Raw genomic sequence first — 25,220 nt, 5'->3', positions numbered from 1 at the left:
TAGTCTATATGACCCGGAAAGCGGTGAAAGGTAGTGTGATCGCTGACCTCCTAGCGTAAAAATCCTATCCGTGATTATGAAGCTCGATTTTGAGTTCCCGATGAGCACATCAATGAAGTAGATCGCATGAACGGGGCCAGCCGATGTATGGGAAATGTATTTCGACGGAGCTGTCAATTTGTCCGGTAATGGAATTGGAGCTGTGTTGATATCCCCAGATGGAAAACACTTTCCGATAGCTGTCAAGTTGAGATTTGACTGCACCAACAACATCGCGGAATACGAAGCTTGTGTGATAGGTCTACAGGCTGTCATCGAAATGAAAATTAAGAAGTTGGAAGTATATGGAGACTCAGCCCTGATTATTTATCAAGTCAAAGGAGAATGGAAAACCAAGGATCCGAAGTTAATCCCGTATCAGAAGTACTTATTGGAGCTGATTAAGAAATTCGAAGAAATCTCTTTCACTCACCTTAGTAGAGACAAGAATCAATTTACTGATGCCTTAGCTACTCTAGCTGTTATGGCTCAAATCGAAGAGGGTCAGATGATTCAGATATTGAAGATTAAAGCAAGAAGTGAGCCAGCATATTGCTTCATGATTGAGGAAGAACCCGACGGTAAACCTTGGTATCATGACATCCTGGTCTACATCGTAACTGCAGAATTCTCCAGGGCCAGAAACGAAAGAAGAATGATCCAAGATTAGCATTGGGATACTTCCCGGTGGAGAAACCCTATACAAGATAAGCTCCAACGACGAATTGTTGAGATGTGTGGATGCAAAGGAGGCAAAGAAAATCATTTTCGAGAATCATGAGGGAAACTGTGCATCCCATTCCAATGGGCACATGATGGATAAGCAAATCATTCGACGGGATATTTTTGGACTACAATGGAAAAGGATTGCATCGAGTATTTTCGAAAATGCCATAAGTGTCAAATCTATGCAGATTCGATAAATGTGCCGCCTCACAAATTGTTCAACCTCGCCTCACCATGGCCTTTCGCAATGTGGGGCATCGATGTGATTGGTCCCATCAACCCTAAGGCATCCAATGGGCACAGATTTATCCTAGTAGCAATCGACTATTTTTCTAAGTGGGTCGCCACGCCATACGCCCATATCATGCGTAACACGCTTTCTCAAATTCTTCTAAGCAACATCATCCGCCGGCATGGTCTCCCCAATGAAATCGCCACGATAACGCTAAGAATCTCAATGGTCCAAGATTCAGAAATTGTGTGATCAATACAAAATCCGACACCTCAATTCCTCCCCATACCGTCCCCAGATGAATGGAGCGGTGGAAGCTGCGAATAAAAATCTCAAGAGGATAATCCGAAAAATGACGGTCACGTATAGGGATTGGCATGATATGCTTCCCTACACTCTCCACGCATACCAGACTTCTGTAAGAACCTCAACCGGGGCAACTCCATACTCACTGGTTTATGGGATGGAAACGGTATCACCTATTGAAGTTGAAATTCCTTCCCTAAGGATTCTGAAGGAATCAGGGATTGATGAGTCGGAATGGATCCAGTCAAGGTTGGATCAGTTAAACTTGCTGGATGAGAAAAGGTTAGCAGCAGCATGTCATGGGCAGTTATACCAGATGAGAATGGCTAGAGCATTTGACAAAAGCGTTCGCCCACGTGAATTCCAACCCGGGGACCTAGTTCTGAAGAAAGTGCTGCCGAATCAAAACGATCCTCGGGGCAAATGGTCACCAACCTACGAGGGACCCTATGTGGTTAAAAAGGCATTTTCTGGAGGAGCCTTGATCTTGACCCACATGGACGGTGAAGAGTTTTCGAGACCCGTGAATGCTGACACCGTCAAGAGATACTATGCCTAAAAAAAAAAAAAAAAAAAAAAGAGTAGGAGTGAAAACCCGAAAGGGCTCTCCTAGCAAAATGTGTGAAAGAAGGCGAAAACCCCGAAGGGGCGCTTTCTATAAAACGAGTGAATAATGAAAACCCGAAAGGGCGTCCTGGAAAAAAAAAAACAAAAAAAAAAAACAAAAAAATCTAGGGGTGAAAACCTGAAAGGGCATCCCGAGAACCAAAAGGGAGAAATAAGGAAAGAAGCATGAGACCGAGAAGGGAAATAAACCGTCGTGACATGAGGCTTCAGAGAATTTGAAATAATGGCAGTTAAGGGATTTCAAAGCCAGCCACAAGGAATATGTGAGATCTATCCTTGTACCCTTCTTCTTTGAAACTCTATCTTTGTTTTTATTAAAACCGTAATAAAGTCATACTTCATTCCCTATGCTTCTATCTTTCCCTTATATTTATTCTTTAACATTATCCTTCTGCAATCTCGTTATCTAATGCGCTATTAATCAGTTAAAATTTTTGCCATAAGATTAGGATTTAACAATTGATACCCTCACATGCTTTACTATGAGATTTGTAGGGAATGACCAGGAAAAAGGTACACAAAAGGAAAATAGGGATGAAAACCCGAAAGGGCATCCTAGAAGCGCAAAAAAAAAAAAAAAAAAAAAAAAAACTAGAGGTGAAAACCCGAAAGGGCATTTCTGGTCATATGGACGAAGGGGAAGTGAAAACCCGCAAGGGCGCTTTTCGGGAAAAAGTCGAAAACAGAAGAAGGGCATTTGAAAAGTGGGGTCATAGGTCAAGTCTTGCAACTCGTCCTCCATTAATCTTTGGCCTTCGGGTTTCTCTTAAGTACACTTCATGGGGGAAGAACTTCTTGTGTCCGGATTAGGCTTGCTTTGTAAGTGCATTTACATTTCCTGTTATCAACCTCTGGTTCCTTGATCTAAGTTGATTTTAATTTCCTGCAATTTACATTTCCAGTTATCAACCTCTGGTTCCTTGATCTAAGTTGATTTTAATTTTCTGCAATTTACATTTCCTGTTGTCAACCTCTGGTTCCTTGATCTAAGTTGATTTTAATTTCCTGCAATTTACATTTCCAGTTATCAACCTCTGGTTCCTTGATCTAAGTTGATTTTAATTTCCTGCAATTTACATTTCCTGTTATCAACCTCTGGTTCCTTGATCTAAGTTGATTTTAATTTCCTGCAATTTACATTTCCTGTTATCAACCGCTGGTTCCTTGATCTAAGTTGATTTTAATTTCTGCAATTTACATTTCTGTTATCAACCTTTGGTTCCTTGATCTAAGTTGATTTTAATTTCCTGCAATTTACATTTCCTGTTATCAACCTCTGGTTCCTTGATCTAAGTTGATTTTAATTTCCTGCAATTTACATTTCTTGTTATCAACCTCTGGTTCCTTGATCTAAGTTGATTTTAATTTCCTGCAATTTACATTTCCTGTTATCAACCTCTGGTTCCTTGATCCAAGTTGATTTTAATTTAACTTCTGATACCGATCCCTAGGTCACTGACTTAGGTATGCTTTAGTCTCGGACACCTAATCGTCCAAAATATGGGTCTGAATCTTTACATAATTCCTACACGGGAAAATTTTTTCCCCTTAATAGAAATTATGTAAAGAGGGGCAGCTGTCGACACCATATTTTGGCCGATCCCCAGAATCAATAAAACTTCGAAACCGATCCCCAGTACTAAGAGTCCCTGTGACAGCTAATCACATTTCTGATCCCTCTTTGATAGACAATCACATTTCCGATCTCTCCTCACAAAGAATTGAATCAATGCTAAGTCCTCACATCAGTCAAAGCCTTACCAGTCTATTAAATCGCTCACCGATCTCCCAAACCCATTGTCGAATCTCCGGACCAGACAAGTATATTCCTGATCTCTGTTGACAAACGAAATGAACTGACGCTAGATCTTTTCTTACCAGTTTTATTGCCGATCTCCCTTTCAAAAGTTTAAGAGCTAAGGTTTTGGTCCGGTTTAATGAGGATTCCGATCTTAAGTGTTCAAGTCAAATTTCCAATTTTAATCAAGTCCCGTTCAGCATTTCTTCCCTACCGATCTCATGCTCAATGTGTTTTCCGATCTCTCACACTTAGGTTAATAATCATTTTCAGTTATTTCAACATACTCAGACAATCAAGTGTTTAATAATTTAGAAATTTTCCGATCATAACCATTCACCGAACAAAAAAGGGCATTCCACTTCATTTCATTTCAAAAATTTATACAAGTTATTTAGCTGGAGGATCACCCCCAGCCTGATCTACATTTGGTCCGTCTTCTCGCTCACCCTCAGCCTCCTCCTCACTATCCTCACCCTCGCCTCCGGGAGCCAGGTCGGCCATCCAAGAGAAGTCCTCCTCTGGGTAACGCTTCTGGAGTTCGGTCAAGAGATCCTTGTGAGCGTTCACATAGGCACCGGCTATTCCTGTCACCATCTCTTCATCTTTTGCCTTAAGCTCCTTAGTAAGGTGAGCGACCTAAGCAGCTTCGTTGGCCCGGAGAGCCTGGACTTCTCCAAGAGCATGATCCCTTTCAGCCAGAACATGAGTCTGTTCTGCCAGTTTATCCTCGTAGTACTTCATACGCCCCTCAATTTGAGATATGTAATCCTGAGCGGATGAGAGTTGGGATCGGAGGGATGCCACTTCTTGACTCTTCTTCTCGACCTCCTTACCCAGGCAGTAGGTCTTTTCCCGGACTATGTGCTGGTTCACCAGGCACTCTACATTCAGACTCATGGATCGGGTTAGGATGTCGTCAAGATTGTCCGGAGACAGTCTATCCCGATCCTCCCGAAGGCAGATGGAAGACCCCAAGACTTTGGCAAAATCGGGGTTCTCCCGAACAGTCCGGTTGTTCTCCAGGGAAGCGATCAACACTTGAGCGCCACGAGGAGGGGGCCTCACAGAAGATTGAGAAGGACCCCCTTCTGTGCTTGGAGCAACTGGAGGAGGTGGAGGCGGCTCTTCTCGTCGAGGAGGAGATCGGACAGCTTCTGCGATCGGCGGTCCCGAAGGTCGAGGCGGGTCTCCTTGTATCTCCCCAGGTTCATGGCCGGGTGTTTGAAGTAGTGCCGAACGCTTCATCTCCTTTACTTTCCGGAAAATCTCTCTTTCTTTCTTCCGCTTCCTGGAACCTTCACCACCCGCCATACCTGCACAAAGAAGAGGTCAGTGAGATCGCTAAGGTCCTGAGATCTGAGATGTAGAAAATACCAATGCCGAGGTCAGAGAGCGGAAGTTCGCAATCTTGGCCAGTGATCAGCTGTTTGGTCCAATGGTGCAGCTTTCGGCCACCGCATCTAAACAGAGAACTTCGAGTGGCCGCTGATTCTTCGCCCATCACTATTAGGCTTTCCTCCTTGTTCAGGTAATACGCCGAATCAAGGGCCCCTGGTGCCACCAGCTACGGGGGAAGTCCTCAAAGCAGGTCGAATTTTTGCTCCTCAGAATAAAGAAGCGGTTCTTCCAATTCTTAAGGGAGGAGGGCAGATCGATAAAGAGCCCACAATGATGCTTCGCCTGAAAACACCAGTGCTCATCGTCCCTTTCGCGAAGTTAGCTCTGCAGCCGGCGAACACCTTAGCCGAAAGATCGATTCCCTTAGCTCGCACAGCCTCGGAAGGCTACTAAGATCCGCCACGAGTTAGGGTGAACTTGAGCAATGCACACTCGGTGATATTTTAGGACCTCCTTGAAGAAGTCGCCCGAGGGAATCAAGACCGCCTTTAATCGTTTCCTCGTATACCATAACCATGTCATTCTCTTCAAAGAAGTGATCGGCTCGATGATCGCCGTGACACCGGATAAGTTCGCATTTAATCAGACGAATATTGTACTCTGGTGAACGATTGCGGATCGGATTCTTGCAAGATCGATGGCGGCTCGCCCATAGGAAGATTCTCCTCCTCGAAGAAGGTGCATGCCTTGATGGTGCGATCCGCCCCGAGCCGAACGGAGACCCTACGAGGTTCGGTCGCGGCGCTTGGCCCGACCACCTCTTCTTCATCGACGACCACGAATCGAATGGAAAGAGGGCTCGTCGCTCTCGACCTTCTGTACGCTCATTTTCAAAGGAAATAAAGAATTTAAACTAAAAAGAAGATCAAAGCCCTTATCGAGTCCGATCGCCGGAAGAACTTGAGAAAACGAGAGAACTTTGAAGTTGTGAGCAAGAGACTGGAAATGACATACAGGAGCAAATGGCTAACCCTCCACCCCTATTTATACTCGTCCGAGCATTTAATGCTCACGAGGTTCCAGGCAGCGCATCGGTTAGCGGGACTCGCCAGCTGTTCTGACACGTCTCACGCATATTCTCAAGATCCCATAAAGAGATCGGTTAATTATAGAGCGGCAGATCCAGGTGTTTCGAATTACAGATCGAATAAGTGTCATTCAGGTAAAGAATCAGATCGTATAATCATATTAGAGCTCGGAAATAATAAATAAGATGATAATTGATAAAATAAAATCTTTATTTCCAAAAGATCGGATTACATCATTTGGGCGATCTCAAGAGATCGGAATACATTTCCAAAAGATCAGATTACATAATTTGGGCGATCTAAAGATCGGAATACATTAGAGATCTGATTACATCAAAAGGCTGATCTCTAAAAGATCAGCGGAACATCCTATCTAAAGAGGCCTGTGTCAATAGTCAACATTGTGACTGATCCAAAGGGTGTCGCCGACCGGAGCTTAACCCGCTGTCGGAACACCCAATGTGGAGAAGAGCCGCTGTCGGAACACCCAATGTGGAGAAGAGCCGCTGTCGGAACACCCAATGTGAGCAACTGCCAAGGGTCGGCGGAACATCAGCAATTTGATCGGCCAAAATCGGTTCGCCGATTATGCCGGTGGAACGATTCGGGATCTACACGATCGAGATCTGCGATCCAGATCGGTTAATTGGTCCAGTTCTCTCACCATCATCAGACAAGGTTATACGATCACCAGGATCGTAAATTTTCAGTCGAGGAACAAAGAAGTCTATCAGAATGGGATCAAAAACCACAATCATGGCCGGAACGACCGTCGAAGTAGCTAGAACTGGAAGTAAGAAGGAAGAGAGGAAAATCGGATGAAGGAAAGTCTCTTTCGTCAGGGGTATATATAGGGGAAAACGGGCATTTATTGCTAAGCGACAAGCGGGCCTTCGGGAATCGAGAGCAATTAATGCTTTGACCGGACCGGGGCTGATTAAGGGATCGGAATAATAGAGATCAGAAGATGGGAGATCAGCATGAGAGATCGGAATAGGAGCGTGTCAAGAAGATAGAAAAGGGGGAGGGATCGGAAGGCAAAAAGAATAAGACAAATCCCAAATAACCGTCGTCAGAATCAGAGCCGAGGTAGTTAAAGCGTGGCAGACGAGATCTCCACCGCACGCCTAAGAATCGCCCGCAATGCTGACAGGTGCCAGGGTATGTCATGACAGTCCTGTACATCCCAATCTCCACCGTTGATCTCACTTGTAAGGACAAACCCGGAACCCTTGGATCAAGAGAGAAGACGACAAGACCCGGCGTCTTTCGCTCTTAGCCCTCGGTCGCTCGGACAAGAGGATTTGAGACCGTCAGTTGAAAGAAGAAAAGGACGAATATTACGAAGAATAATCTCACTGCTCATTTTGGTTCTCTTTAATTCTCAAGCATCCGATCATGTCCTTCAAAATCCAGACCCTCCATCTCCCTCAAAATAAATCCTGACCCTTCATGGGGAGCACCCGATTCCTATAAATACCTGCCTGAAAACTGTTCAAGGGGACGGAAAAAATATATAGACAAGAGGCAGTAACTATAGTGGAATAACTCTGAAACTTAATTCAGTTTGTTACTCTACTATTTTTTGGAGTTTTCGTAGGAAAAAAAACTTTTGAAACTAGTTTTCTGAAGTGTTTTCTTGCAAAAGGGATTCTTGAATACTGAAATTTTTCATTTTCAGTTCGTTCATTATCCTGTGGCACTCTCACTTTCTGTCTTTGTTATCCTCTATTTCCATTCATATTGTCTAAGCTCAACTCTACTCAAGCTTGGTTATTTTGACCCATTTACATTTTAACAAAGAATACTTCATTTCGAGGCGAACCATAGTCCTCCGGCTGCCAACCTGCAATCTTGCTACTTTTTGCGATTTTGTAGTTAGTTCAATAGACTCGACTCCCTACAGGTCAGTGTTAATATTGTCATTTTATTAAGTCTAGTTCTCGTTTCACGTATTTCCTTTGTTCTTTTTCTTATGCCTGTTGTTTTCTTTAAGTTCATGTCACGCTAAAAAAAATACAAAGAAAAGATATGCTCTAGTATACCCCCATGCTGGCTAACCCACACTTTTGTTAATCTTTATTATTTCTGAATGCAAGTCATCTAGCCCCGAGTTACGTAGAAGCAGTTAGACAAAATGTTGGTAACTGTGTTTAAAGTGTCTCTTTGAAAAAAAAGAGGGTCTAAATAACACGTCAGGAAAATAGCAAAATTAAATCACTAGGCTGACATGGGAGGCGATCCAGCATAATGCCATAAGGTAGAATAAAAAATCAAAACTCAAATAAGTAAAAGGGTACAGATAGGACACTAGTAAAGTGACCTTAGGGGAGGTCAGCAAAATTCAGTCCGGCGTCCCTTATTTAGTCACAAAATACCAATTAGTTAAAAGAAGCCTTATCCCCAGCACCTTTGAACGCCAGAATCCTTAGCTTTAGGTCCTTATGACATGTAGCTGAAATTAAAATTCGGGAGATCGGAAAGATCTCATTCAGGCTCCTGTTAATTTAAAAGAGATCGGAGGAGAGTTCTTATCCGATTCTCAACTTAAAATTCCAATAGATATTTAAAAGAGATCGGAGGAGAGTTCTTATCCGATTCTCAACTTAAAATTCCAATAGATATTTAAAAGAGATCGGAGGAGAGTTCTTATTCGATTCTCAGCTCAAAATTTTAATAAATACTTAAAAGTGATCGGAAGAGGGTTCTTATCTGTTTCACGATCTAAAATTTCCATAAACATTTAAAAGGAGGTCAGAGGAGAGTTCTTATCTGATCCTTGAGCTAAAATTTTAATAAATACTTAAAAGAGATCGGAGGAGAGTTCTTATCCGGTTCTCAATCCTAAATTTTAAATACTTCAAAAGAGACCGGAGGAGGATTCTTATCCGATCTCCCCTCAGAATTTAAGAGAGATCGGAGGAGAGTTCTTATCCGATTCTCACACCTAATTTTAACCTATACGCAAAATAATCCCAAGACCAAAAATGATATGCGACGTCAATTCACTAAGGTTGTCTCATTTACTTATGTATCTGGGTGATCCGAATTTAGTGAAAAATTAAAATTTCCTTTTGACAAAAGGATTAACATGTCCATTCAAGCCCTCCTAACTAATGCAAAGTTAAATCTACTTACCCTTATTAAGGGACGAGGTGGGGTGCCTAACACCTTCCCCACCCGTTTACGGACCCCGAACCTAGAATCTCTGTCTTGAAGTGGTTTCATTTCAATCTATTTTCACAAATGGTTTTCTTTAGTTTCCCTCAAAACTAAGGTGGCGACTCCTCACTCTTTCCCACTTCGGTGAGGGTTCGTTCAGGCGACCGCAAAATCCCTTGCGACAGCTTGGCGACTCCACTGGGGACTTCATATCCGAATTTAACCCCGGTCTAGAGGTCTAAAAAGTAGATTTAATTTTCCAATCAAATTATAGTTAGGTGGGCTCACCCGGCGATAGTTTACGTGTTAATTTTTGTTTATTCCTACTAACTGTTCCGCTTGTTTTGCTTGTTTTATCCTCCTACAGTGCTCTTCGTTTCGAAAAAAAAGGAAAAAGGAAAAATGGAAAGAATAAAATCCCCCTGAATTGGGAAGAGGTAAAGGTGTCCCTTCACACACTGAACACTCACACGATGTCCTCACACACTTCGGTCCTATACCCGGGCTTTCTTACCCTTTTAGGAAAGTAGGAGGGGGTCATGTAGCGGTACCCGTGGGTTTTGCCCTGTTAGTATCCGTGAAGGCTTCGCCGATTGAAACTCGTTCTATCCACCGTGATACTCGTGGAATTTTCCGATAATATCATGGTTATAGAACGGGCTCTCTCTTATTCTGATAGGGGCAATTTGGGAACTGTGGCTTTTAGAAAATTAGACCTTGAGCTGAACTATCACAATAGCTGAAAGCCGTAGTAAGCTACCTTATAAGATAGAACTATCCAATTAGGTAGCACTCATCCGGTATCAGGAGTCTCCCTATGCTAGGACAAAAGGGACATACTTACTCTTACCTATTCATTTATTTTACTTTGTTTTTACTTTTAAGGGTAATCTTGAATCATATTGTTAAGAAAACCTTCACCTTTTCCTACTTTAATAAATGTGTAGGCACCACTCTGCCAACAATATAATACAAGATTACCTGAATTTATCCTGCTAACGAGTTTTTCCGCAGGCATCACCAAATTAAGGTCTGTAAAAGGATAAGCATCATTTTTAACATGGCATCCTCGAGTCAGTCGGCAGAAGAAGTTCTTAGACCAGAACAGAATGCTAAACCATTGTTGAACCTATGAGGCGGTTCGAGCCATGGTTTAGCAAAATTGTGAATGAATAGTATGACTCCCGTAGGAACCTCCTCGCTAGGGTTATGCAAAAAAATTGGATGCGCCATATGGACAGGTATCATAGATGCGCGTTCAATCCAGTCATTCACGGTCAGACTATCGAACGATGCCATGATAAAGTTAATGCAATCATCCTTTCGCAGATTTCATTCTGGCTCCCAAACGCCACTATATCCTTCGTCCGGACCAGGACTTTTAGTTTTTTTTTTTTTAAAAAAAAATTCAAAATTCATTAAAAACCTTTTTTTCCCCTACAGGAAATCAACATTGCTTCAAACAAGGCAAGTCTGACCAAGCACACGGTTCAACCCAAGAGAGTGTACTTAACAAGATCCCGGACAAAGAAGATAATGGAAGACCAGGAACAAGTACAGAACCTACAAGGGCAAGTATCTGAACTTAAAGACCAGGTCTCAGAACTTATGAGGTTAATGAGGGAAATGTCCCAAAATAAACCTACCTCAGAACCTAGCTTACCACTACCTCCTCCACCACCTACAACGATGGATCCCCATCAAGCTACAACTTCTTTCACCTTTCAATCACCTATCCCGGACCCGACAGTCACTGTCAATCCGGTCGCCATGAATAATGACCTGCCTTTCTCTTATTACCGGTGTTGCCTCAAATGCCGAGCCTCACCCTTCAATCCTAATCCTCCAGGTTTACTCCACCCCTCGGCTCCGTAGTGAGCATATCATGCGATGGGAGGAAAATTAGATGAAAGATAACGAGAAACTATCTGCTCTAGAAGAGAGACTGAGAGCAATAGAGGGGCTGAACATGTATGGTTCGGTCGACGTGGCATCACTAAGATTAGTGTCGGATGTGGTGGTGCCACCCAAGTTCAAGGTCCCTGATTTCGATAAGTACACTGGGAATTCAGACCCTCGTATTCACTTGGCCACCTATATCGCCAAGATGTCTGCTCTGACAGAGGACGATAGACTGCTGGTCCACTTCTTTCATGAGAGCCTCTCCGGGGCAGCTTTAAGGTGGTGTATTCAGTTGGATAGGAGCAGACTGCGTTCCTAGAAGGATTTAGCTGAGACCTTCTTAAAACAGTACAAATTTAACTGCGATGTGGCCCCCACAAGGAGGGATCTTCAAAATTTGGTGCAAAAAGACCGGGAAAGTTTCAAGAAGTACGCCCAGAGATGGAGAGAAAAGGCGGCAGAAGTACACCCTCTGGTGACCGACAATGAGCTATGCTCTTTGTTTATCGAGACATTGAAGGCCCCTTTCTTCAACTTAATGATCGGGAATACTTCCAACAGCTTCTCAGACATCATCTAGGCCGGTGAAAGAATAGAGGCCAACTTAAGAATGGGGCATGCAGAGTTGGTGAGAATCTGCAAAGAAGACTGCCAATTTTGGGAAGAAGAAGGAGGGTGATGTGCATTCCATCACCCGGCAGAGTAATTACTCCCCACTTCACCAAAATAACTACCGATCATATCCTTCCCCTCATGGCCAAACCATCGCAAACATTCCACCGCCTTTCCCAAATTATCCACACCCACGCCCACAATACCCTTCACCTACAAATTACCAACCAAGACCACCTCCTCCTCCTGCTCAACCAAGACCACCACAAAACAACCCAAGACCCCCAAGAAACCCTGATCCACCTCTTCCCCTCCCTCTCAGTGAAATATACCGATACCTTGTCGGTATAAACCAAATTGTACCAGTTCCCCTAGACCCGATCCAGCCGCCATACCCCAGGTGGTATGATGCCACTGCCCGTTGTGAGTACCATGGAGGGGCACAAGGGCATTCAACTGACAACTGCGGTGCACTCAGGGGGAGAGTGCACGCTTTAATCCGAAACGGGTGGCTGAAAATTGAGGGAAATGGTTCCCTCCCCAATGTTACCTCAAACCCATTGCCCAACCATAATGCAGGCAATGGTGTGAACATGATAGAATTTGGGGATGAAAGGAAAGAGTCCCCTGAAGAACCATCCATGGATTCCCTGTATGAGGCTCTGGTCTCTCCAATAGCTGAGGGGCAAGAACTGGACAACTGGACGGCAGAGGACATCCCTGTACTCAATTTCGAGTAAAGTACCTTTGGTTATCTACACTTGATCATTTTGTCCATGGTGGCAAGTGTAACGTTGTAAATGGATCATTTTGTCTAGGCGGTAAGCCTTTTCCCGGACTATGTGCTGGTTCACCAGGCACTCTACATTCAGACTCATGGATCGGGTCAGGATGTCGTCAAGATTGTCCGGAGACAGTCGGTCCCGATCCTCCCAAAGGCAGATGGAAGACCCCAAGACTTTGGCAAAACCTGGGTTCTCCCGAACAGTCCGGTTGTTCTCTAGGGAAGCGATCAGCACTTGAGCGCCATGAGGAGGGGGCCTCGCAGAAGGTTGAGAAGGACCCCCTTCTGTGCTTGGAGCAACTAGAGGAAGTGGAGGTGGCTCTTCTCGTTAAGGAGGAGATCGGACAGCTTCTGCGATCGGCGGTCTCGAAGGTCGAGGCGGGCCTCTTTGCATCTCCCCAGGTTCATGGCCGGGTGTTTGAAGCAGTTCCGAACGCTTCATCTCTTTTATCTTCCGGGAAATCTCTCTTTCTTTCTTCCGCTTCTTGGAACCCTCACCACCCGCCATATCTGCACAAAGAAGAGGTCAGTGCGATTTCTAAGGTCCTGAGATCTGAGATGTAGAAAGTACCGATGCCGAGGTCAGAGAGCGGAAGCTCGCGATCTTGGCCGGTGATCAGCTGTATAGTCCAATGATGCAGCTCAGCAGTCACCGCATCTAAACAGGAGAACTTTTGAGTGGCCGCCTGATTTTTCAGTTCCATCACTATTAGGCCTTCCTCCTTGTTCAGGGTAATACGCTTCAGAATCAAAGGCCCCTGGTGCCACCAGCTACGGGGGAAGTCCTCAAAGCAGTTCGAATTTTTGCTCCTCAGAATGAAGAAGCGGTTCTTCCAATTCTTAAGGGAGGAGGGCAGATCGGTAAAGAGCCCACAATGAGGCTTCGCCTGAAAGAACCAGTGCTCGTCGTCCTTTCGGCGAGTTAGCCTGTGCAGTTCGGCGAACACCTTAGCCGTAGGACTGATTCCCTTAGCTCGGCACAGGCCTCGGAAGGCTACTAAGATCCGCCACGAGTTAGGGTGAACTTGGGCAATGCACACTCGGTGATATTTTAGGACCTCTTTGAAGAAGTCGTCCAGAGGGAACCGAAGACCGGCCTTTAACTGTTCCTCATATACCATAACCATGTCATTCTCTTCAAAGAAATGATCGGCTCGGTGATTGCCGTGACACCAGATAAGTTCGTACAAATCAGGACGAATATTGTACTCCTGGCTGAACGATTGTAGATCGGTTTCTTGCAAGATTGATGGCAGCTCGTCTATAGGAAGATTCTCCCTCCCTGAAGAAGGTACAAGCCTCGATGGTGCGGTCCGCCCCCGAGCTGGAACGGAGACCCTAGGAGGTTCTGGTCGTGCGCTTGGCCCGACCACCTCTACTTCATCAGAAGACCACGAGAACTGAATGGAAGGAGGGCTCGTCGCTCTCTGACCCTCGACGCCGCTCATTTTCAAAGGAAATAAAGAATTTAAACTAAAAGAAAGATCAAAGCCCTTACCGGAATCTGATCGGCGTCGAAAGAACTTGAGAAAACGAGAGGATTTTGGGGTTGTTCGCGAGAGACTGAAAATGGAATAAGAAAGCAATCGCTAACCCAAATTTCTATTTATACTCGTCCGAGCATTTAATGCTCACGATGTTCCGTAATCGTGCATCGGTTAAGGACTCGCCAATTGTTTGACACGTCTCACGCATATTCCCAAGATCAGTTAATTATAGAGCGGCAGATCCAGGTGTTTCGAATTACGGATCGGATAAGTGTCATTCAGGTAAAGAACCAGATCGGATAATCATATTAGAGATTGGAAAATAATCAATGCAATAATAAGATGATAATCGACAAAATAAAGTCTTTATTTTCAAAAGATCGGATTACATCATTTGGGCGTTCTCTAGGGATCGGATTACACTAAAATTGGATTACATCATTTCTGTGATCTCTAGAGATCGGATTACATTGAAAACAAAATACATCATTTGGGCGATCTCTAGGGACCGGAATGTCACATTGTGACTGATCCAAAGGGTGTCACCGATCGTAACCGAGGCGTCATTCGGAACACCCAATGCGGAGGAAAGCCGCTGTCGGAACACCCAATGTGGTGAGAAGCCGAATAAACTTGGAAGAGCAACCGTCAAGGGTCGGCGGAACATCAGCAATTTGCTCGGCCAAAATCGGTTCGCCGATTATGCCAGTTGAACGACTCGAGATCGGCATGATCGAGGTCCGCAATCCAGATCGGTTAATTGATTTAGTTCTCTCAGATAAGGTTATCGCTATTACCCGATCACCGGGATCGTAAATTTTCAGTCGAGGAACAAAGAAGTCCATCGAAAAGGGATCAACAGCCACAATCATGGAACTTCTGCCGGAGCAGCTAGAACTGGAAAGTAAGAAGGAAGAGAGGAAAATCGAATGAGGGAAGTTTTCTTCTGTCAGGGGTATATATAGGGAGAAACCAGGCATTTATTGCTAAGCAGAAAGCGAAGCAGACGCTTCGGGAATCGAGGGGAAATCAATGCTTTGACCGGACTGGGCCTGAGTAAGGAAAGGATCGGAATAATAGAGATCGGAAGATGGGAGACCAGCATGAGAGATCGGAAAAGGAGTGTGTAAAGGAGATCAGAAAGAGGGAAGATCGGAAGGCAAAGAGAATAAGACAAATCCCAATAACCGTCGTCAGAATCAGAGCCAAGGTAGTTAAAGCATCGCAGACGAAATCTCCACCGCACGCCTGAGAATCGCCCACAATGCTGACAGGTGCCAGAGTATGTCATGACAGTCCTGTACATCCCAATCTCCACCGTTGGTCTCACTTGCAAGGACGAGTCCAGAGCCTTTGGATCAAAGAGGAAGACGACAAGACCGGCGCCTTTTATTCCCAGCCCTCGGATCGCCTAGGTCAACAAAGTTTTGGACCGTCAGATCAGAAGAAGAAAAAGACAGGTATCCTGAGGATGATCTCGGTCGTTCATTTTGATTCGCTTTAATTCTCAAGCATCCGATCATGTCCTTTGAAATCTTGACCCTCCATCTCCCCCAAGATAGATCCTGACCCTTCACAGGGAACACCCGGTCCCTATAAATACCCGCATGAAAACTGTTCAGGGGGACGAACAAAAAAGGGAGAAATAGTTACTATAGTGGAAGAACTCTGAAATTTAATTCAGTTCGTTACTCTGCTATTTTTGAGTTTTGATAAGGAAAAACTTTTGAAACCAGTTTTCCGAAGTATTTTCTTGCAAAAGGGATTCTTGAAATACTGGAACTCTCTATTTTCAGCTCTTTCATTATCCTGTGACGCCTTACTTTCAGTTCTTTGTCATCTTTGTTTCCATTCTTATTTCCCAAGCTCAACTTGCTTAAACCTGACTGCCGTTTAGCGAAGCATCCTTCGTTTCTAGGAGAGCTTCAGCCTTCGAGCTAAACAGCTCGTGCCCCTATTGCGTTCTGCGATTAGTTTAGTAAGATTCGGCTCCTCACAGGTGAGTGTTTATATCTAAAAGCTCTTTTTATTTTACGCATTCCCATTTACTTTTATGTTTGTGATCCTCGCCAAGTTTACATGGTGTAATAAAGGTTATTCTCGAAGTTTACTCTCTTTGTCAACTGGTCTATTCTTTTCGTTAAGCTTTGTCACTTCTAAATGCGAAAGTCCTCGTCCCAAGTAGCGTATAAGTAGTTCGGTAAAATGTAGGTAGTCGGGCCTTAAGTGCTTCTTTAAAATAGAAAGCCTGAATAATACGTCAAGAAATAACAGAGTTGCATCACTAATCTAACATAGAAGGTGATTCAGTATGATGTCATAAAGGCAGAATGAAACTAAATTTCAGGTAAATAATCGTTTGAGATCGTGTATAAAAAGGTATTGGTAAGGTAATTACATAGGAGATCGGTAAAATTTAGTCTGGCATCCTTTTTCTGGTCACAAGGTACCGATGAGGTAAAAGAGGTCTTATTCCGATCCTTGACGTCTTTGGGTGCCAAAACCCTTAGTTTAGGCTCTTATGATGCGTAGCTGTAGTTAAAACTTGAGAGATCGAAAAAGTTCTATCCGATCCTCAAGCTTAAAATTTTTAATGAATATTTAATAGAGGTCGGAGGAGAGTTCTTATCCGATCCTCAAGCTTAAAATTTTTAATGAATATTTAATAGAGGTCGGAGGAGAGTTCTTATCCGATCCTCAAGCTTAAAATTTTTAACAAATATTTAATAGAGGTCGGAGGAGAGTTCTTATCCGATCCTCAAACTTAAAATTTTTAACAAATATTTAGTAGAGGTCGGAGGAGAGTTCTTATCCGATTCTCAACCTTAAAATTTTTAATACATATTTAACAAAGGTCGGAGGAGAGTTCTTATCCGATTCTGAAACTTAAAACTCTTAAAAGGAGATCGGAGGAGAGTTCTTATCTGATTTCCAAACCAAAATTTCAACAAATACATAAGATAATTCCCCCTAAAATAAAATCAATAATCACAACTCACTAAGGTTGCCTCATTTACTTATGTATCTGGGTAATCCAGATTAGTGAAAAATTAAATATTCCTTTTGTCAAAAGGATTAACATTTCCATTCAAGCCCTCCTAACTATGAAGATCATGAAGTTAAATCTGCTTACCCTCGTTGAGAGACGAGGTGGGGTGCCTAACACCTTCCCTACCCGTTTATGGACCCCGAACCTAGAATCTCTGTTTTTGAAGTGGTTTTATTTTAATTTATTTTCACAAATGGTTTTCTTTAATTTCCCTCAAAATTAAAGTGGCGACTCTTCACTCTTTCCCACTTCGGTGAGGGTTCGCTCAGCGACAACAAAATCCTCACATGTGTATGACTGCTAATATTTTTGTTGAAACTATCATAGAGCAAATTAAGTCAAACAAATGCTAGGGTAATTCCATTGCAATCACCTTTACACTATGAAGTATATAAATGAAACTCGTACTGACACATCCAAATTCGGATTAGACAAATCGAAAAAGTAGCACGACATGTATACTTAAAACAAAGCTAACGGCTAACAAAAATGCCCATAACACATAATTGAACTAAAAAACTCAATTATGCATAATTACTGCTACCAACTCATAAGAAGTCCACAATGCTCAATCGAGCTAAAAAATGGATTAAAAATTCCTAATTGGGCTATAAAACTCAAAATAGTGCATATAAGAATATCTCAAGACAAGAAATATTACTTGTAGGCTAATCAATTGAGATATTTACATTTAATTCACAAACAATTACAAGTAAATCACTAACCTTAATTGGTTGGCTAAATCTTTTTGGCAGCAATCAAAATTCAAGTATGATGAGACTAAATTTACTCTACCAAATGCTTTAGTTGAACAAGTAATAAAATGATGAATTTGAATATCCTCCAATAAGGATCAGAGATGTAGTTTATAATTAATTTAACATTACTTTATTATTATTTGAGAAATCGAAATTTTTTGAGAAAAGATTGTAAATTAAAAACAATGATGAAGCAAAACTTGCATAATTTATATAAGTTTAATAAGTAGGATACTAAATCCACCTTTAATTATGCTTAAATATCTTTCTCAATACAAGATTCCATTTTTAAGTTGGTAAGATTCTCAACTAATCATTTACCATTATTTAGGAAATAAACTTCAATTTAATTGAAGATTTTAATGACTAAACTAAATTGCATATAAACTAAATCCATAAATTAATTTGCGCCATTTGGGTAAAAATTAATTAAACCACATATGATTTAGGTTCCCTATTTGATGATGCCCAAAGTCAAAATGATATACAGAAAAGCTAAAAATCATCTATATAATCAATTGATAAATGAAAGCATAACTTCTCTATTTGATACTTGATTAGGTAATTAAAATCAACATTCAAATATAAACATTAACTCAATGATCACTACATTACTTAGAAAATTGAAGCATTATATTAAACGAAGAAAAATATTTAGAGCATAATCATGGTTTCATGTTCCCCTCCAAGAAAAGATTTACTCCTTGCTAAAGGTAAATAACCACATAAAATAGAGAGAACACAACATTTACATTAGAGAATTAAAAATATAAAAAAATAAAAATTTAAACTCTAAATGTAAATCTTGATCTTCTACTTTTCCTTCAAATTTAGACTGAAAATTTTCTCTATTTCCCATTGATAACTATTCTCGTGATATAGCCTAGAAATTTTTTTCCTTCGAATGATGAATCCTTTAGATGCAATCCCAAAATCTAAAAAGTGCACTATCTTCTCTCTTTTTTAAAACTACTCAAAATCCCAAAAGAATCTCTCTCTCTCTCTCTCTCTCTCTCTCTCTCTCTTTTCTATCTAATTAAAGGATAATAGAGTTTTAAAATGGAATAAGAGATAAAATAATAAAAATACAACTTTGCGAAAGAAAACATGGCCTATACATAATTTATTTGCCCAGCCACTTTCCCTTTGCTTGAGAATGCCATATGTAACTCTTTAATTTCCAAAATTTCTGCTAAAACTATTAGAAATAAAGTTAAACTTTTTATATAATTAAAACTTATTAAACTGCGTAATGTTCTTTACAACTCAAAGAATGATAACTTTGTGCACATAGTATTGTATGCTTTCAATCTTTAGGAGACTAGTATAACACCAAAAGATACCATATTGATACCTCAACACAAAAGGAAGAACATATCTACCTCAAAAACCAAGACTTTTTATAAATTTTAAAAATTCAGGAGGAAAATATTATCCACAAACTAGTGTACAAACTAAGGCTTATTACAACCTTTGGTATTCAAGAAAAGTACTCACAATTCACTCCACATTTCTAAACTAATGCTTATAAACAACTTTGGGTATATATGACATAAGGATGTTTCGAAATAGTGGCATACAAGAATGTCTAAAGACAATAAATATTACTTCTAAGCTAGTCAATTAAGATAGTTATATTTAAATTGCAAACACATTGCAAGCAAATCATTGAACTTAATTTGTTTACTAAACCTTTTTTGCTACAATCAAAGATTAAATACGTAACATTTTTTATAACTCAAAGAATAGCAGCTTCACGGACACAATATCGTATGTTTTCTATCTTCAAGAAATTAGTATAATACCAAAAGATATCATATTGATGTTTCAACACAGAAGGAAGAGCATATCTATTTCAAAATCTATGACTTACAATCTTTGAAAATTCAGAAGGAAAAGATTATCCACAAACTAAACTAAGGTTCACTACAACCCTTGGTATTGAAGGAGTACTCAAAGTTCACTCAACACTTTCTAAACTAATGCTCATAGACAACCTTCAGTATATATGAAATAAGGATGTTCATAATATATTTTAAGATAAAAAAAAATCTATAAGAAAGGCTTTAATGCAAGTAAAAATTATCATATTGATCCTTAAATTAGTCTTTGGAACCATTATAATGCAAAAATGACTAAGTATAATGTATTTCTAATTTTCTAAAGTCCTGTTTGGCAACAATTATGTCTCTTCTTTTTATAATTTAGTGACATAGTATTTATAGTAGTGTTTAAAGATTAAGGAAGTAATTTATAAAAAGTTATTTCTCTTAGCTTTTAGAGGTTGAGAAAGCTTTTTGACCAAGATATATAAGATGATACTGTTATTTTTTTACATTTAACAACTAATACAACAGTTATTTTTGTCGAATACTTTTGCTTTAAACCACTACATAAATAGTTAAGCACTAACAACTGATGGCTAGTAAAACAGCTAATGGCTATTAGAACAGCTAATATTACTGAACAAGATCTAAATGTCATGATTTGCATCAGTTTTTTTTTTATTTAAAAAGGCCAACCAAGTCAATTTACAACCAAAACATACAACTATCTTTAGTAATATCATAAGTAATATACAAAATTAGCCTTTGGCTTCATAATAAAGGCAAAGAAGAGTGTTAAAAAGAAAAAAATAACTAAGTCATGCACTAACAAAGAAGATTGTTGAAAAAGATCTAATTAAAAGACAAAGTACAAAATTGAAGGATTTTAACCTAAGAACATATATATAAAGAAAATATTTTACACTACAAGGTCTTTTTCTCAAAAGTTATAGTAGACTTTGGCGCCGCTGTCAGCATAGGCATAGTAGTCACTTAACTTCATAGGGCTTCCTCATAACTTTAATCTTTGATATATACTGGAAATCTATTCTAAGATGGCTAGTAGAAAGAGATGTAATGACCTTTTCTTTATAGACTTTCTAAGTCATGGCTACAACTTTCAATATTTTCTTATGTTTTTCCACTGCAACTACTTTCTCATAAGATAGGCTTATTTCTCGTGCTCTAGGGTTGTGACTAAAGTGTCCAATTCTGGTAATTGAGCTTAGCTTGCTTACATTTCTTCTTCTAAAATCAAATATAATCCCTTTATCATTGTCTCTCCCTTTCTCACTCTATCTCTCCGTCAATCATTCTCTCTTTCCCTATATATTATAATTATATTATTAAATAATTATAATAATTAAGAATTTATTTGTTAAAATATAAGGACTTATTTATAAAAAAAAAGTACTATTTAAGTATCATGTACTATCACACTTTAGCACTCAAGGCCTGATGCTTTTTTTTTTTTTTGACAATTCAGGACTTGTGCTTTCAATATTTTGCATTTAGGTGCGAAAATAAAATAACTATTAGGTGGAATATTGTTCACCCCTGAACTTTACCAAAAAAATCTCATGGTACCCTTAACTTTTCAAATATTCCATAATGCACCTCAACACTTATAAACATCTTATGATACACCTCAACTCTTATAAACTGGAATTAAGATACCCTTCAATTTGTGACAACGGTTTGCTGAATTCCACTTCACATGAGTTAAGGTGTATCATGGGACGTTTACAAAAGTGAAAGTGTGTCATGGACATTTTAAAAGTTCAGGATGCCACGAGATTTTTTTTGTTGGTAAAATTCATGTGTGAGATAGTGTATTCGACCTAAGTATTAAATATTGCTACTATAGTGCTGATATTAGCACCACATCAACTTTTCCAACCACATCAGTTTAGATCAGTATTTTGGTTAAATTTAACTAGTGGTCACTGAACTTTAAGGGTAATTACAGTACAGTCACTTAACTTTGATTTTTTTTTTCTTAAAAGTCACTCAACTTCAATTTAAGTATCATTAAAGCCACTATTACTGAATATTACAGATTTTCAAGTTAACCTACTAACATGTCATCCTTTTACAAAAAGAAATTAGCTAATTACCCTTCCTTTACATTAAAATCTCTTTTCTTTAATTGTTTTTCCTTCTCTTTTAAACTCTACCTTGCACTCTCTCTCTCTCTCTCTCTCTCTCTCTCTCTATTTTCCACAAACACACACACATTATGCCTCCTTCCTCTCTCTTTCTCCCTTTTTCTCTCTTTCACATCCTGCCTCTCTCATTACTCTCTCTCTCTCTCTCTCTCTCTCTCTCCTCCTTTCCACACCTAGCAACTCCTCCTCCTTTCCACACCTAGCAACCATTAACTGTAAAAATCCCCAAATTTTCAATACCCATCCAGAACAAGACAATAACCATTAATAGATAATAGCAAGCTCAAAATAAAGTACATAAAGTAACAAAGCAAAAGAAAAACCCAACATGCAATGTGTTATTCAACCAAATTTCAAATCAAAATTTTAAAATCAATAAAATCAAAGTTTCACAAAACTCAAATCCATTCAATGCCAAATAAAATCAACAAAATCAAGCTTTGTAATCCATCAAAGCCTGCTTCAGCTTTACCTTCAGATTAATGCCCATCATGACATTTCCTGCCTTGCTCGTCACTGTCTGAGTCTTCCCAAAAATCTCACTCTATAACATTACTTTTAATACACCAAATGTTACAATTGGATTTAGATCGAAAACCATTTGCATCACTAATGCCTAAAATATCCAATATTGATTGCTACTAACCCATTAACTCTTAAGATGTTAAAAGTGTAGCTGATGGCTTCCATGGCCAATGTGGGCTAGATTGGGTTCACAAACAACATGAGGGAACCTAGCAAATTTGCAAAAGTCGAGTATATTGGGACGAAGAGAGTAATTCTGAGATCTCTTTCATTGATTTTAAATTCTTCCACCACCATAGAAGCTAATAGCATTGATGTGGCCGTAAAAAATTTTGCCCATTTATTAGTGCTTTCATTATGTTTAGGCCTAATGGAGGCAAGGTAGAGCACACGTCGAAAGAGATAAGGTTGTTGAGGGAGCTGAGCATGGTGTTAACTTTGGTGGGGCTGGTGTCGTGTTTGACTTTGAAAAGGATGATGTTTTTAATTTTTGTTGTTGACATCTTGATTAGAGATCTACGAGGCAAAGAGTAAGAGTAAGGCTTAAAGGAGGAAAACTTGAGGCGGTGTTTAGGCGGTGAGAAAGTGAAAGAAAGTGGGGAAGAAAAAGTGAAGGAAAGAAAAAAAAAAAGAAAGAAAATAGCTTTTAAAGTAAAATAAGGGTAATTAGGTAATTATTTTGTAAAAAAATGACAGATTAGTATATTAATTTGGAAACTCCAATAATAGTGACTTTAATGATATTTAAATTAAAATTAAGCAACTTAAAAAAATGAAGTTAAGTGACTATAATATAATTATTCTTAAAGTTTAATAACCGCCAATGAAATTTGTCCGGGAATTTTTAGCACTATTTGGTCACTTTGCCCTTCGTGTGAGTGGTGTTAAAGCACATATCCATAAGTTAATAACCGTATTCATATAATATATATATTCCAAAATTCAACATAACCCCTTAGTTTTTTCTCCTTACCAATAATACCCGCACTTCTGTTATTTCGTGTTCCAGGACGTCCTTGTCCCCCTTGCTTCCATAATTCAGCCCGTTTGCACAAGGCCCCTAACTCTAGGGTTTCCTTGCACCCGAAATCCCTGCACCTCTTTTCTCTGGTAAGCCCTTCTTCTCTCCCCCTTAGAATCTGCGGTCTCTATCTTCTCTGAAATATCAATTCTCCTTTTTTACATGTTAATATCATGTACTCAATTAGCTCATATCTTAACTTAATGTTATTATGCTAATTTGATCATTGCGCTCTTTATCTTGAATTATAGTTTGGATTTTTGGGTATCTTATAGAATGGGCTTGTTGCTGGTACAGAAATAGCGTTTGGTGACAGTGCATGTGATGTTTTCTTGCTGAAAGTAGTAAATTTTGGGTTTTTCTGGGAAGTGGCCAAGTGGGAACGTAATGTTGTGATCTTTGGCCTTTGAAAGCTTAGTTTTTTGTGCTTTGTCTGTTATCGCTTTCTACATTCTTAGTGGTCGAAATAGTGATAGTGAAATCTTGAGCTGTTTGACCATATTGTTTCTGTAGGAAGCCCAAAGCATCTTGTGTTGATAATTTGTCTTACGTTTCATCAATGTGTTAGTCTGAAGGGGACGCAAACATGCAAACTCATCTGGACCTTAGGTATTTAGTGGTTCATTGCTTTGAATTATTAATTCAATGAATAGATTCAATTTTTTATGGGACATGCTCTTGCACCTCCTTGCTAAAAATGCAAAATTTATAGTGAATTGCTTGATGCAGCTCGTGTTTTTGACTTCCCTGTCAAGATGATTCTACTCACAGTTATTCTCAAATTTGGTGGTGCTACATGTGTTTGCGTTATTTCAAATACACATTAATTGCATTTCTAATTTGTTTTTTTACGCCTTTTCCCTGAAATAAATGTCATTTTCAAGGCCTTCGATGGAGCTAGACATCTCTTTTTTTTTTTTTTTGGGGTGGGGGGGGTGGTTGTCACGGGGGCAGTGCAATTTTCTTGTAGCATGATGTGTGTGCACTTGCAGTTTTTTTTTTCTTCTTTTTTTTTTTTTCTGGGGAGGGTGTGGGTTTACAAGTTTCTATTGTAAAGTGGAAGGTGTATTCTTTCTTATTTCTGAGTAACTTCTCATTTTTTTTTTTTTTTTTTTTGCTATTGATCTTCATTTTCAAGAAAAATATAGTACATAAAATGATCTAAAAGTTTATCAACCTGTTAGTTAAATTTCAGTGGGAAATGTTAGATAAAGAATTAATTTCTTGACTTGAACATTCTAATTAATGAATGATAGTTATTTATAAACTATCTATTTTGTTATAGTTCAAATTTAAAGTTTGTGTTTAAACATTAGCATTTCATATATTTTTGGGTCTTTTTTTCTTTTTTTGTGAGAGAGGGGTTTAGATTACAAAGGTGTTTTTCTTTTTCTTTTTTTTTCTTTGGTATGGGGGGCACGTGTCTATGGAGAGGAGGAAGCATTTTTTTTTTCTTTTGGGATGGGAGGTATTGTCTCCCTAATCCACTGTTATATCTGCCGTTGTTGTTGGTTTTGTAAATTGCATGTGATTTTCTTGGTTGCAGAAGGTTTAGTAGGGAGGTATAAAACCCACACTTTGCTTTGAAATTATTTTGCATATAGAAGTGTTACTTTGGAAATTGGAGGTAATATAAGATATAAGTTTCTTTTGGTTGCTATAACACATCTTTTAATCATTTATCTTTAGTGCAGAAGTGATTTTCAATGCCGAGAAAAAGCTTATACTGATATGCCAGTTTGGTGGTGAATTTGTTACAAGTGATGATG

The 25,220-nt window shown here is 39.8% G+C and overlaps 1 long non-coding RNA gene across 1 annotated transcript; it reads left to right on the top strand.

The window, feature by feature from the left end:
* The first annotated feature begins 23,338 nt into the window (after positions 1-23,338).
* LOC131171902 (uncharacterized) lies at positions 23,339-25,200 on the top strand. Its single transcript, XR_009142562.1, has 3 exons — positions 23,339-23,540; positions 23,965-24,060; positions 25,146-25,200. It is a non-coding gene; the product is annotated as an uncharacterized LOC131171902 (long non-coding RNA).
* Positions 25,201-25,220: the final 20 nt, after the last annotated feature.

The sequence above is a fragment of the Hevea brasiliensis genome, chromosome 13 (genome assembly GCF_030052815.1).
Source record: "Hevea brasiliensis isolate MT/VB/25A 57/8 chromosome 13, ASM3005281v1, whole genome shotgun sequence".
NCBI classification, from domain to species: domain Eukaryota; kingdom Viridiplantae; phylum Streptophyta; class Magnoliopsida; order Malpighiales; family Euphorbiaceae; genus Hevea; species Hevea brasiliensis.
This window is presented reverse-complemented; position numbering and strand designations above follow the sequence as displayed.